The sequence below is a fragment of the Anabrus simplex genome, chromosome 2 (assembly GCF_040414725.1).
Source record: "Anabrus simplex isolate iqAnaSimp1 chromosome 2, ASM4041472v1, whole genome shotgun sequence".
Taxonomy (NCBI): domain Eukaryota; kingdom Metazoa; phylum Arthropoda; class Insecta; order Orthoptera; family Tettigoniidae; genus Anabrus; species Anabrus simplex.
This window is the reverse complement of record NC_090266.1, coordinates 1,012,520,041-1,012,536,350: the sequence shown is the minus strand read 5'-3', so window position 1 is coordinate 1,012,536,350 and position 16,310 is coordinate 1,012,520,041.

Below are 16,310 nucleotides of genomic sequence, written 5' to 3'. Positions count from 1 at the left end.
AAATTCCCGATCTGACTCGTTTTCTATTATTTTACAGCACGTTTCCTCCCATTTTTCAATCTTCCTTTCCAGCAACCGATTTCGTACTTCCCGGGCTAGGCTCAGGTATTCCTCCTGGTCAGTTGGGTCCGTAAATCTTTGCCATCTTTTCCTTTAATCATTTTTAATATGGATAAAATCCTTCAGGAGATCCGGAGTGGTCCATATTGGGTGCCTTGGCGGCACTGAACCCGCGCCCGGACTGCATTCTTAGTCATTACCCGTCCAGGAGCCGTTACCAGCGCGGTCCGCACATTTGACGACGGTCCGGAACATTATTATTATTATTATTATTATTATTATTATTATTATTATTATTATTATTATTATTATTATTATTATTATTATTATTATTATTATTATTATTATTATGTGTTGCTCGAATGGCTGATGACAGGGAAAACCGGAGTATCCGGAGAAATCCTGTCCCGCCTCCGTTTTGTCCAGCACGAATGTCACATGGAGTGACCGGGATTTGAACCACGGAACCCAGCTGTGAGAGGCCGGCACGGTGCCGCCTGAGCAAGGGAGGATCCTTATAAGAACATTAATAAGAGTAAAATCAATTGATCTCACCTCCTTCTACACCCCACCGCCATTAAGTTTATTTACCGCCACCCCCCTCCCAAAAAAAATTAAAGGAAGGCTTGTTTCTTTATGTTTAAGGGGGATTTCAAACACCAATGTTCACGTCTATTACCTTCAGTTTTGAGATATAAGTATCCCCATAAAAGTAATTTACTTTTTTCACTTCATTTCACACTACTCCCGCCCCCCCACTAAGTTAAAATTCCCGCAAAAAATATTTGTTCCTTTAATAGTAAAGGATCTTCTAAATACCCACTATCATTACTCTAACTTCTTCAGTTTTTGATTTATGTGTCCTCATGAAAGGAATTCAACTCATTTACACTCCCGCACTCCAAGATGGTTTCCTGCCCAAAACGCGTTTTTCTTTGTTTTTAAAGGAGATCCAAGTACGAATTTTCAGTTCTGTAATATCTTTCGTTTCTGACATATATGTATCCTCTTTAAAGGCATTCAAACCATTTTTTACCCTTTTGCACCCCTCCTATTGGGATTTACAGGAAACAAAAAATACGTGTTCCTTTAGTTTTTATTAGATGTATGTATTTTCATACAATTAAGCCAATTAATGTTTCAATTCTTTCACACCCCCCCCCCCCCGCGCTTCATTGGATTTTATGAGAATACGTGTTTCTTTACTTTTAAATCAGATTCCAAATATCAAATTTCACGTCTGTAACATCTTCATTTTTGATATATCAGTAGCCGAATTAAAATAATTCAACTCCATTTTCAGTCACTTTTACCCCAAGTGATATTTCTGAAAACTAAAAATACACGTTTCTTTATGTTTATAGGAGATAAAAAATACAATTTTTCACTTCTGTAACATGTTAAGTGTTTTTAGATATACTGTAAAAATTCTCATTTTTAAATTTCACCCCTTTTGAGTTCCCCTTAAGTGGAGTTTCGAAAAACAAATCACCTATGTTTCTTTACATTTACAGGAGATTCCAAACACCCACTTTTTACGTCTGTAACATTTTACGTTTCCAAGATATTCTGTAGATATAGTCTTTCAAAAATTTCACCCCAATTTGTCACTCCTGTTTAACCGCCATTAATTGGATTTTCCAAAAACTAAAAAAAACGTGTTTTTTTATTTTTGAAGGAGATCCCATATACACATTTTCAGTTCTGTAATATCTTTCGTTTCTGACATATATGTATCCTCATTAAAGGCATTCAACCCATTTTTCACCCTTTTACACCCCTCCTATTGGGATTTACAGGAAACAAAAAAAAATACGTGTTCCTTTATTTTTAGAGGAGATTCTAACTACCAATTTTTACATCTGTAAATTTTAAAGTGTTACGATGTAGACACACTCATTTTAAAAAATCCCCCCCACTTTTCACCCCCCAATATTTGGATTTTCCAAAAACGAAAAATACGTGTTTCTTTACTTTTAAAGTAGATCCCAAATACCAATTTTCAGGTCTGTAATATCTTCAGGTTTTGAAATATAAGTAGCCTCGTTAAAGGCATTCAACCCATTATTCACCCTTTTACACCCTTCCTATTGGGATTTTCCGAAAACAAAATATACGTCTTTCTTTATTTTTAAAGGAGATTCTAAATACCAATTTTTACATCTATAAACTTTAAAAGTTTTGAGATATAGATACACACATTTTAAAACATCACCCCCTTTTCACCCCCCCTATTAATTGGATTTTCCAGAAACAAAAAAATACGTGTTTCTTTTTTAAAGGAGATCCCAAACACCAATTTTCAGGTCTGTAATGTCTTCAGGTTCTGAAATATAAGTAGACTCATGAAAGGCATTCGACCCTTTCTTCAACCTTTTCCACCCTTCCTATTAGGATTTTCCGAAAACAAAATATACGTGTTTCTTTACTTTAAAGAGATTCTAAATACCAATTTTCACATCTATAACCTTTAAAAGTTTTGAGATATAGATACACTCATTTTAAAATATTACCCCCTTTTCACCTCCTCCCTTAGTTGGATTTTCCAAAAACAAAAAAATACGTGTTTCTTTCTTTTTAAAGGAGATCTCAAAAACCGATTTTCAGGTCTGTAATATCTTTAGTTTCTGAGATATAAGTAGCCTCATTAAAGGCATTCAACCCTTTTTCCACCCTTTTTCACTCCTATTGCGATTTTCCGAAAACAAAAAAATACGTGTTTCTTTATTTTTAATGAAGATTCTAAATACCAGTTTTTACATCTGCAAACTTTAAATGTTTGGAGATGTAGATTCACTCATTTTAAAAATTCACCCCCTTTTCACCCTCCCATTAATTGAATTTTCCAAGAACAAAAAAATACGTGTTTCTTTATTTTTGAAAGAGATCAAAAGTACCAATTTTGAGGTCTGTAATATCTTCAGTTTCTGAGATATAAGTACCGGTATCCTGATTAAAGGCATTCAACCCCTTTTTCACCCTTTTTCACCCCTCCTATTGGGATTCTCTGAAAACAAAAAAATACGTGTGTCCCTTTTTTTAAGGAAGATTCTAAATACCAATTTTCGCATCTGTAAACTTTTAAAGTTTTGAGATATAGACACACTCATTTTAAAATTTCACCCCCCTTTTCACCCCCTTAGCGACGGAATATCCAAAAATCCTCTCTTAGCGAGCACCTACATCTTAATATGAATATATCCCCAAAATTTCATTTCTTTACGTCCAGTAGTTTTGGCTCGGCGATGATGAATCAGTCAGTCAGTCAGTCAGTCAGTCAGTCAGGACAAGCTACTTTATATATATAGATAACACGTGCAGAGGAGCCAGTAGAACATCAGAGGAAAAGCCGTTCTAATGTACCTTTCTTAATGACACCAATCTATATATATAAAATAACTTGTCCTGACTGACTGACTGACTGACTGACTGACTGACTGACTGACTGACTGACTGATTCATCATCGCCGAGCCAAAACTACTGGACATAAAGAAATGAAAATTTTAGGATACATTTATATTACAATGTAGGTGCTCGCTAAGGGAGGATTTTTGGATATTCCGTCGCTAAGGGGGTGAAAAGGAGGATGACTTTTTGAAATGGGTGTATCTATATCTCAAAACTTTTAAAGTTTACAGGTCTAAAAAATGGTATTTGGAATCTACTCTAAAAATAAAGAAAAACGTATTTTTTGTTTTCGGAAAAACCCAATAGAAGGGGGTGAAAAGGGGGTTGAATGCTTTTCATCAGGTTACTTATATCTCAGAAACTGAAGATATTACAGACCTGAAAATTTGTATTTGGGATCTCCTATAAAAACAAAGAAACACGTATTTTTGTTTTTGGAAAATCCAAATAATGGAGGGTGAAAAGGGGGTTGAATTTTTAAAATGAGTGTATTTATATCTCAAAACTTTAAAAGTTTACAGATGCAAAAATTGGTACTTAAACTCTCCCCTAAATATAAAGAAACACGTATTTTTGTTTTCGGAAAACCCCAATAGGAGGGGGTGAAAAGGGGTGAACAGGGGTGAAAAAGTGGTTGAATGCCTTTAATTAGGATACTTATATCTCAGAAACCTAAGATATTACAGACCTGAAAATTTGTATTTTGGATCTCCTATAAAAATAAATAAACGCGTATTTTTTGTTTATGGAAAATCCAATTAATGGGGGTTGAAAATAGGGGTGATTTAAAAAAATGAGTGTATCTAAATCTCAAAACTTTAAAAGTTTACAGAGGTAAAAGTTGGTATTTAGAATCTCCTTTAAAAATACAGAAACAAGTATTATTTGCTTTCGGAAAATCCCAATAGGAGGGCTGTAAAAGGGGTGAAGAAGCGGTTGAATGCCTTTTATGAGGATACCTAATCTCAGAAACGGGAGATATTACACACCTGAAAATTGGTATTTGGGATCTCATTTAAAAACAAAGAAACACGTATATTTTGTTTTTGGAAAATCCAATTAATGGGGGTTAAACGGGAGTGACAAATTGGGGTGAATTTTTAGAAAGATTATAACTACAGTGTATCTCAGAAACGTGAAATACTACAGACGAAAAAATTAGTATTTGGAATCTCCTGTAAAAGTAAAGAAACATAGGTGATTTGTTTTTGGAAACTCCACTTAAGGGGAAGTAAATCGGGGGTGAAATTTTAAAATCAGCATTTCTACAGTATATCTCAAAAAGTAACATGTTACAGAAGTGAAAAATGATAATTTTATCTCTATTGCAAACAAGAGCAACATGTATTCTTTTTGTTTTTGGAAAAAACACTTGGGTGGGTTGGGGGTGGGAGGTAAAAGTGAATGAAAAATGGGTTGAATTCTTTTAATTTGGATACTGATATCTCAAAAATTGAAGATGCTACAGACGTGAAATTTGGTATTCGAAATCTCCTTTAAAAATACGTAGAAATACGTAGTGTTTGTATTCGGAAATCCACAATAAGGGGGGGGAGGGAAATTGAAAACATAGTTGAAATATTTGTATGAAAATACTATTATATCAAAAAGGAAAGATTTTGCAGACGTGAACACTGGTATTTGGAATCTGATTTAAAAATAAAGAAAGATGTACCGTATTCTCGGATAATCCAATGAGGGGGGGGGGCGGAGGTGAAAGAATTGACAAATTAATTGAATTAATTGTATGTGGATACGTACATCTAATAAAAACTAAAGTTGTTACAGACGTGAAAATTGGCATTTGTATCTCTTTTAAATACAAAGAAAAACGCGCTTGAGGTGGGGGGGAAATCATCTTGGGAGGCGGGGGTGAAAAGGAGTTGAATTCCTTTTATGAGGACACATATCTCAAAAACTGAAGATGTTAGAGTCGTGATAATTGGTATTTAGAAGACCCTTTACTATTAAAGAAACAAGTACTTTTTGCCGGAAAATTCACTTCGGGCGGGGAGGGGGGGGGTGAAAGGAAGTGAAAATGTGAATTATTTTTATGTGGATAGCCATATCGCAAAACTGAAGGTAACAGGCTTGAACACTGGTATTTTGAATCTCCTTTAAACATAAAGAAACACGCCTTCTTTATTCTTTGTGGGGGTTGGGGGGTGGGGGTAAATCCACTTAACGGCGGTGAGGTGAAAAATTAGTTAAGACCAATTGATTTTACTGTTCATTATGTACTTATTCTGATAATAAACCGATCATATTTAATCTTTCCTGGGTTCGTCTTCAAGAGCCATCTTTTCCTTTAGAGAACTTAAAGTTAGTTTATAGTAGATTATCCTGGCATATGAATAAAAACTTTAACACATTTGAAATAAACGATAGGAATGATATTGATCGTGCAATTGTTCACATCTATAATAAGGTCAATAATGCACGGAAGTATGTCATTCGTATCGCCAGAAATCCTGCGCACTTGCCTACGCGCAACAATGGTGCTGGTCACATTGTCACATTTGATCCATATTAGAAATACTTACAGGAAAAGATGGCAAAGATTTAGGGACCCAACTGACCGGGTTGAATACCTGGACCTAGCCCGGGAAGTACGAAGTCGATTGCTAGAAAGAAAGATATAAAAATAAGGAGGAACTTCGCTATCATCTCTCAGAAAACGAGTCAGATCACGAATTTCGGCGGATTGTATATAAAACGTTAAGCATTTAATTATAAATTTCAGTATAATACCGTAGCGAAGCACGGGTATCTTGCTAGTCAATATATATAAAATAACTTGTCCTGACTGACTGACTGAATGACTGACTGACTGACTGACTGACTGACTGACTAATTCATCATCGCCGAGCCAAACCTACTGGACGTAAAGAAATTAAATTTTGGGGATACATTCATATTAATATATAAGTGCTCGCTAAGAGAGGATTTTTGGATATTCCCTCGCTGAGTGGGTGAAAAGGGCGGTGAAATTTTGAAATGAGAGTATCTATATCTCAAAACCTTAAAAGTTTATAGATGTAAAAATTGATATTTAGAATCTTCTTACAAAATAAGGAAACACGTATTTTTTTGTTTTCGGAAAATCCCAATAGGAGGGGTGAAAAAGGGTGAAAGATAGGTTGAACATCTTTAATGAGAATACTTATATATCAGAAACTGAAGATATTACAGACCTGAAAATTGGTATTTGGGATCTCCTTTGAAAATAAAGAAACACGTATTTATTTTTCCTTTTTGGAAAATCCAATTAATGGGAGGGTGAAAAGTGGGTGAATTTTTTTTTTTTTTTTGCTAGGGGCTTTACGTCGCACCGACACAGATAGTTCTTATGGCGACGATGGGATAGGAAAGGCCTAGGAGATGGAAGGAAGCGGCCGTGGCCTTAATTAAGGTACAGCCCCAGCATTTGCCTGGTGTGAAAATGGGAAACCACGGAAAACCATCTTCAGGGCTGCCGATAGTGGGATTCGAACCTACTATCTCCCGGATGCAAGCACACAGCCGCGCGCCTCTACGCGCACGGCCAACTCGCCCGGTGGGTGAATTTTTAAAATGACTGTATCTATATCTCATAACTTTGAATGTTTATAGATGTAAAAAATTGGTATTTAAAAACTTCTTCCAAAATAAAGAAACACGTATTTTTTATTTTCGGAAAATCCCAATAGGAGGGGTGAAAAAGGGTGGAAAGGTGGTTGAATGCCTTTAATGAGGACACTTATATGTCAGAAACTGAAGATATTAAAGAACTGAAAATTTGTATTTGGGATTTCCTTTAAAGAATAAAGAAACATGTATTTTTTTGTTTTTAGAAAATCCAATTATGGGCGGTGAAATGGGATGAATTTTTTAAAATGAGTGTATCTATATCTCAAAACTTTCAAAATTTACAGATGTAAAAATTGGTATTTAGAATCTCCTTTAAAATTAAAGAAACACATTTTCTTGTTTTTGGAAAATCATTATAATGGGGCGTGATAAGAGTGGTGAATTATTAAAATGAGTGTATCTATATCTCAAAACTTTAAAAGTTTACAGATGTAAAATTTAGTTTTTAGAATCTCCTTTAAAAATAAAGAAACGGGATTTTTATGTTTTCGGAAAATCCCAATAGGACGAGTGAAAAGAGGGGAAAAGTGGTTGAATGCCTTTAATGAGGATACTTATATCTCAGAAACTGAAGATATTACAGACCTGAAAATTGATATATGGGATCTCCATTAAAAATAAAGAAACACGTATTTTTTGTTTTTGAAAAATCCAATTAATGAGGGTTAAACAGGAGTGGCATATCGGGGTTAATTTTTAGAAAGATTTGCAGTATATCTCAGAAACGTAACATGTTACAAACGTAAAAATTGGTGTTTGGAATCTCCTGTAAAAGTAAAGATACAGAGGCCATTTGTTTTTGGAAACTCCACTTAAGAGAAATTAAAAAGGAGGTGAAATTTTAAAATGTGAATTTCTACTGTATATCTAAAAACTTAACAAGGTACAGAAGTAAAAATGGTATATTTTATCTCTACTAGAAATAAAAAAACGTATTTTTTAGTTTTCACAAGATCCTCTTGGGTTGAATTCTCTTAATTAGGATATTCATATCTCAAAACTGAAGATCTTACAGACGTTGAATTTTGTACTTGGAATCTGCTTTAAAAGTAAAAAATGACGTACTCTAGGAAAATCCAATGAAGGGGGCGGGGGGGGGGAATCGAAATAATTGAAGAATTAATTTAATTAATTGTATGAGGATACTTAAATGTAGTAAAAAACGAAAATTATTACAGACGTGAAAATTGGCATTTGTATCTCCTTTAGAAACAAAGAAAAACGAGTTTATTTGGGGGGGGGGAATCGTCTTGGGGTTCGGGAGTGAAAAGGAGTTGAATTCTTTCCATGAGGACACATATCGTAAAAACTTAAGATGTTAGAGTCGTGATAATTGGTATTTAGAAGATCCTTTACTATTAAAGAAACTATTTGTTTGTCAGAAAATTCACTTAAGAGGGAGGGGGGGCGTGTGAATGGAAGTGAAAAAAAATGAATTATCTTTATATGGATACTTATATCTCAAACTTGAAGGTAACAGACATGAACATTTTTATTTGGAATCTCCTTTAAACATAAAGAAACACGCCCTCTTCTTGTTTTTTGGGGGTGGGGGGTAAATCAGCTTAACGGCGGTGGGGTGAAAAAAGGAGGTGAGACCAATCGATGTTACTGTTCATAATGTACTTACAAGGAGCTTCCGTGGCTCAGGCGGCAGCGCGCCGGCCTCTCACCGCTGGGTTCCGTGGTCAAATTCTGGTCACTCCATGTGAGATATGTGCTGGACAAAGCGAAGGCGGGACAGGTTTTTCTCCGGTGCTCCGGTTTTCCCTGTCATCATTCATTCCAGCAACACTCTCCAATATCATTTCATTTCATTTGTCATTCATTAATCATTGCCCCAGATGAGTGCGACAGGCTTCGGCAGCCGGCACAATTCCTATCCTCGCCGCTAGATGGGTGCTTCATTCATTCCTTTCCTCACCCGGTCGAATGACTGGAATCAGGCTGTGGATTTTCAGTGTACTTATTCTGATCATAAACCAATCATTTTTAATATTTCCTGGGTTCGTTTTCAAGAGCCACTTTTCCTTTGGAGAACGTTCTTAGATTACAGTAGATTCTCCTGGCATATAAATACAAATTTAAACACATTTGAAATCAACTGTAGGAATGAGATTTAAATAATAATAATAATAATAATAATAATAATAATAATAATAATAATAATAATAATAATAATAATAATAATAATAATAAAAATAATACTAATAATAATAGACCTCATAATGATTTGGACCGTCATCAAAATGTGTGGAGCGCGCTGGAAACGTGTCCTGGACGGGTAATGACTACGAATGGAGTCCAGCCGCGGGTTCAGTACCGCCAAGGCACCCAAGAAGACACCACGCCGGATCTCCTCAAGGATTGTATCCATATTAAAAATGCTTATAGGAAAAGATGGCAAGGATTTAGGGACCCAACTAACCAGGTGGAGTAGCTGGACCTAGCCCGGAAAGTACGATGTCGATTGCTGGAATGAAAGATTGAAAAATGGGAGGAACTATGCCGGAATCTCTCGGAAAACGATTCAGATCGCGAATTTCGGTGGATTATATGTAAAACGTTAAGCATTCAATTATAAATTTCAGTATAATACCGTAGCGAAGCACGGGTATCTTGCTAGTGTTACAGAAAGTATCACACATATTCAACATGTATGCACTTATTGGTACCGTTCCTTTATGTACTGTATGTTGGACTTCTTTCAGAGGACCCTACTTGTATTAAATACACTGATCAGCCAGAACATTGTGACCACCTTCCTACTAACGATATAAACCCGTTCAGGCGATAGCAGCGTAACCTGACGAGGAATTACTACAAGTCAGAAACAAGCACGGTGCATGTATTATCAGTGAGCGTGCTGTCCGTGTTTGTAATGAGGAAGGCGAGTGATCTATCTGAGTTTGACCGAGGGCAAATTTTGCTGGCCCGGAGGCTAGGCACAAGCATTTCGGAAACTGCACGACTTGTAGGGTGTTCGAGGAATGGTGTGGTGAGTGTCTCTAACAAGTAATGAAACCAAGGTGAAACCACGTCCAAACGTCGTGGGATTAGGCGGCCACACCTCATTACAGATGTCGGACATCGTAGGCTTGGCTGACTGGTAGAACAGGACAGACGGTGAGCTGTGACGGAACTAACATCATACTTTAATGCTGGGCTGAGTACAAGTGTGTCTGAGTAGTATAATTGGATGGTTCTGCCGCACCTCCGCCGCCGCACGCCTCCGCCCGCCTCCTCCTCCGCCGCTTCCTCCTCCGCCGCCGCCTCCTCCGCCGCCGCCGCCGCCCGCGGGAAATTTGAATTTTGGCGGGAAATTTGAATTTTGGCGCGAGATTTGAATTTGTAAACAAAGCCACGTGCTTTTTGACAGCTGTCATCGACAACAACGCATCGCTAACCTCACTGCTGCCATCTTGACGGGCCTAAACCTCACTAGTACCAACTTAACCTAACTAGCGTGAGGTAAACAAAGCCACAAGTTTTTTGACAGCCACGTGCTTTTTGACAGACAACAACGCATCGCTAACCTCAGTACTGCCATCTTGACGGGCCTAAACCTCAGTAGTGCCAACTTAACCTCACTAGCATGAGGTAAACAAAGCCACGTGCTTTTTGACAGCCACGTGCTTTTTGACAGATTTGTAAACAAAGCCACGTGCTTTTGACAGACAACAACGCATCGCTAACCTCAGTACTGCCATCTTGACGGGCCTAAACCTTAGTGGTACCAACTTAACCTAACTAGCATGAGGTAAACAAAGCCACGTGTTTTTTGACAGCCACGTGCTTTTTGACAGATTTGTAAACAAAGCCACGTGCTTTTTGACAGACAACAACGCATCGCTAACCTCAGTACTGCCATCTTGACGGGCCTAAACCGCAGTAGTACCAACTTAACCTAACTAGCGCGAGATAAACAAAGCCACGTGCTTTTTGACAGCCACGTGCTTTTTTGACAGCTGTCATCCGCCATCTTTAAACTACAGAGCACCGTGCTGCCCTCTTTCGTCACCTGTCATCGGCAGTGCTGCCATCTTGACGGGCCTAAACCTTAGTGCCACCAACTTAACCTCACTAGCTCGAGATAAACAAATCCACGTGCTTTTTGACAGCCACGTGCTTTTTTGATAGCTGTCATCCGCCATCTTTGAGCACAGTGCTGCCCTCTTTAGCTGAAATGTGGTGGCGGATAATTTGAAAAATGCTTTTCGACAAGCAGCCATCTTTAATCCAGAGAGAACAGTGCTGCCCTCTATGTGGTGGCGGCAAATTGAAAAAATTCCACGTGCTCTTGTTTGGAAACAAACTCACGTGCTTTTTTGACAGCTGTCATCTGCCATCTTTAATCTATAGAGCACAGTGCTGCCCTCTTTAGTTTGAAATGTGGTGGCGGCAAATTCCACGTGCTCTTGTTTGGAAACAAAGCCATGTGCTTTTTTGACAGCTGTCATCCGCCATCTTTAATCAACAGAGCACCGTGCTACTATCATGCGGGCAATTTCATCACCTGTCATCCGCCATCTTTAATCCACAGAACACCATGCTGCCCTCTTTGTGGTTACTACCTTAAGCACGTAGTAGCGGGCAATTTGAAAAGTTCTGTTAGCTATCATCCGCCATCTTTAATCAAGAGAGCACTGTGCTGCCATCTTTAGCTAGATAACTCTGAAATGTGGTGGCGGCAAATTGAAAAATTCCACGTGCTCTTGTTTGGAAACAAACTCACGTGCTTTTTCGACAGCTACCATCCGCCATCTTTAATCAACAGAGCATAGTGCTACCCTCTTTAGTTTGAAATGTGGTGGCGGCAAATTCTACGTGCTCTTGTTTGGAAACAAAGCTATGTGCAGCTGTCATCCGCCATCTTTAATACAGAGAGCACCGTGCTGCCCTCTTTATCGTAGTAGATGTAAATTCGTCACCTGTCATCCGCAGTGCTGCCATCTTTAGCTAGATACCTTTGAAATGTGGTGGCGGATAATTTAAAAAGAAAAATTCTACAGCAGCCCTCTCTCAACGCTAATTGCATAAGATGGCGGCTATACATGACTCCTTAAGGGTGCTTACGCAAGATGGCTGCTATACACAGGTTCTTATGAGACGCCCTTGGGATGCTTGCGCAAGATGGCAGTTATACAAGGCCCCTCATGAGATGCCCTAGGGATGCTTGCGCAAGATAGCGGCTGCTCTTATGGGACGGCTTAAGGGTTCTTGCACAAGATGGCTTGAGACGCCCTAAGGATGCTTGCACAAGATGGCGGACACAAGATGGCGGCTATACACAACTCCTTATGAGACGCTTTAAGGGTGCTTGCGCAAGATGGTTGCTACTCTTAGCTTAGAGGCTAACGTGTCGTGATAGTTCGATTCATTAAATTTAGGGCTTAAATGCAAAATGTTAAATATATCGAAAACGGTGCACCGTAGAGCAAAACGGACAAAATTTTTCTGCCTAATACCTAGGTTCGCAGTATGAGGAACAAGAAAATCATAGTCTAATGATGGGATCAACGGTTCGGTTCCTACTTAGGCCCTTTGGCATTTGCTCTGTTTTAGCTTGTATTGAAGCGAGTCTTCGTAACATGATCAGGTCTAGCTATGGTAGAGAGTATAACGTACCGTGCAGGTTCGATTCATTAAATTTGGAGGCTTAAATGCAAAATGTTAAATATCTCGAAAACGATGCATCGTAGAGCAAAACGGACAAAATTTTTCCGCCTAATACGTAGGTTCGTAGTATCAGGAACAAGAAAAAACATAGTCTAATGATGAGATCAACGGTTCGATTCCTACTTAAGCCCTTTGCCATTCGCAGCTATCTATTTCTACAAGATGGTGGCTGCTCTTATGAGAAACAAGATGCCTTGAGACGTCCTAGGGATGCTTACGCAAGATGGCAGACGCAAAATGGTGACTATACATAGCTCCTTATGAGACGGCCTAGGGGTGCTCGCACAAGATGGCGGCTACTCTTATGAAGAAAGCTAGCTTAGAGGCTACTGCGCAAGATAACAGCTGCTGTTATGCATGTGGTGGAGGGCAATTTGAAATTCTATGTGCTTAATCAACAGAGCACCCTGCTGCCCTCTTTAGCTGAAATGTGGTGGTGGATAATTTGAAAAATTCTTTTGACAGCTATCATCTTTAAACAAAGGCGACTATACATAGGCTGTTAAGGCCTTATCATTCTCCTCCTCCTCCTCCTCCTCCTCCTCCTCCTCCTCCTCCTCCTCCTCCTCCCCCTCCTCCTCCTTCTCTACCTCCTCCTCCGCCTCTTATGTCAAGGCATAGCTTTATATCGAACAAGTTTAAACCTGCATCGCGAAGGCAAGCGTGTGCAGCGATAACATTATTGTGCATGTTTAGACTTTCGAAACATAAGAAGAGTAGAATCAAACGCTGTACTCGATACGACATGTGATCAGAACATTGATTGATGCGTTCAGAAAACAAAATAAATGATCAAGACTAGAATCGAACAATGTACTCAATACATCATGTGTTTAGAATATGTCAGGGGATACGCTTGTTCTAAGAAGATCAGATTGAAACATAACAAGACTAGAATAGAACACTGTAATCGATGTTGTTAACTTCAACATGTGATCAGAACATTGATTAATGTGTTCAGAACACAAAATAAGTGATCATGACTAGAATCGAACACTGTACTCGATACAACATGTGATCAGAACATTGATCGATGTGTTCAGAACACGAAATAAGTGATCAAGACTAGAATCGAACACTGTACTCAATACAACATGTGTTTAGAACATGTTAGGGGGTACCCTTGTTCTAAGAAGATCAGAATGAAACATAACAAGACTAGAATCGAACACTGTAATCGATGTTGTTAACCTCAACATATGATCAGAACATTGTTTGATGTGTTCAGAGCAAAAGTACAATTTTGATGATTTGCGCAGCTAACTCGCTCGGTAAACGATATAGCCAAAGTATATCTTCAAATTATTTACCTTCCATCATTCGTCTTGTGTGTAAAAATCAGTCGAACAAGTTATCGCATAAACATGGCTGAAAAAAAAATCGTGATAGGGTATGGAACCCAGGGGTTACATCTTATCAGAAGGGCAAAAAGGATGAAAGGACTCTTCCTCCTCCTTACCGCACATTCCTTGGCTAAAGGGCTAATGGGCTAAAGGGCTAATGGGCTAAAGGGCTAAAGGGCTAATGGGCTAAAGGGCTAAAGGGCTAAAGGTGCAACAACCTCATCGATCGCTATCAGCAAGAACGCTTGTACTTTGTTAAGTGTAGAAAATTAATCTTTATTGGTAAATGGTTTTATGTTCAGAACAAGGAATGGAACCTAGGGGTTACGTCTTACCTAATAAAATCCCCGAGGTGCGATGAGTTACGTTTTTCGAACTAGTGTTTGGAACACTGAACTTTTCAAGATGGCAAGAGTGAGGTTAGCAATGTTCTGTTGTTGGATTTTAAATTCCACGCTACAACATGCATAAGGTGGCAGCCCTTGAGGTTTACTCCCGTAAAGATGGCAAGAGTGAGGTTAGCAATGTTCCGTTGTTGGATTTTTAAAATTCCCCGCTATAACATGCAAAAGGTGGCAGCCTTGAGGTTTACCGCCGTAAAGATGGCAGCAGTGAGGTTAGCGACGCTCCATTGTCCTTCAAAGTGAGGTTAGGGTTCGTCAAGAAGACAGCTGTCAAAAAAGCACGTGGCTATGTTTACCAAACAAGAGCACGTGATCGTGACGTCACGGTCACGTAGTATGCTGCCTCAGCATGCAAAGTTCAATGTCTGCACCTACGTAGTTAACACTCTGCTATGTTCACAAGATTTTTATACATCACTATTCTTTATGCTTTAAGTTCATTCACATAGGCTATGCTAAGATAGCAGCACAAACACATGCGAACTTTGTACATTCTAATGGAATAAGTTTAGTACTGTGTGCGTCATGGATACATGATGTGTGCACGCATTTAATCTTGACTATACGTAATGCTGCTGCTTTGTTTACAAGATTTTTATACATTGCTATTCTTTATGCTTTAAGTTCGTGCACGCACAAGCGATACTCGTACGCTCTAGCAGGAGAAGTTTAGTACGATATTCGATACATACATTATCGATAGGTGATGTGTACACGCTTTAGAACATAGCTCATCTTTATGCTTTAAGTTCGTGCACATGGGTTAGGGATACACAAAAGCGATTGCTACATGCTCTAGCGGATGAAGTCTAGTACGATAGTAGATGCATGTAAAATCGATAGGTTATGCTAAGATAGCAGCACACTTACATGATTTTAGCACAATCTAGTGGGAAAAGTTTAGTATGATAGTCGTTTCGTGCAAAATCATTAGGTAATGTGTAAACGCTTCGAAACAAGGCTACTCTTTGTACTTTAAGTTCATGCGTACAGGTTATGCTAAGATAGCGGCACATTCTAGCGCAAGAAGTTTAGTACGAGAGTCGATGTATGTAAAATCGATAAGTAATGAGTACACGCTTTAAAACATGGTTATTCTTCGTACTTTCAGTTCATGCATCTTAGTTATGCTAAGATAGCAGCACAATCTAGCGGAAGAAGTTTAGTACGATATTTGTTGCATGCAAATCGATAGGTGATGTGTACACACTTTGAAACATGGCTATTCTTTTTACTTTAAGGTCATGCCTATAGGTTATGCTAGGATAGCAGCACAATCTAGCGGGAGGAGATTAGTACGAGAGTCAATGCATGCAAAATCCATAGGTAATGTGTACATGCTTTGAAACATGGTTATTCTTTGTACTTTTAAGTTCATGTGTATAAGTTATGCTAAGATGCCAGCACAATCTAGCGGAAGAAGTTTAGTACGAGAGTCAATGCATGCAAAATCGATAGGTAATGTGTACACGCTTTGAAACATGGCTATTCTTTGTACCTTAAGGCCATGCGTATAGGTTATGCTAAGATACCAGCACAATCTAGCGGAAGAAGTTTAGTACGAGAGTCGATGCTTGTAAAATCGATAGGTAATATGTACACACTTTGAAACATGGCTATTCTTTTTACTTTAAGGTCATGCGTATTGGTTATGCTAAGATAGCAGCACGATCTAGCGGAAGGAGTTTAGTACGAGAGTCAATACATGCAAATTCGATAGTTGATGTGTACACGCTTTGAAACATGACTAATCATTGTACTTTAAGTTCATTGGTATAGGTTATG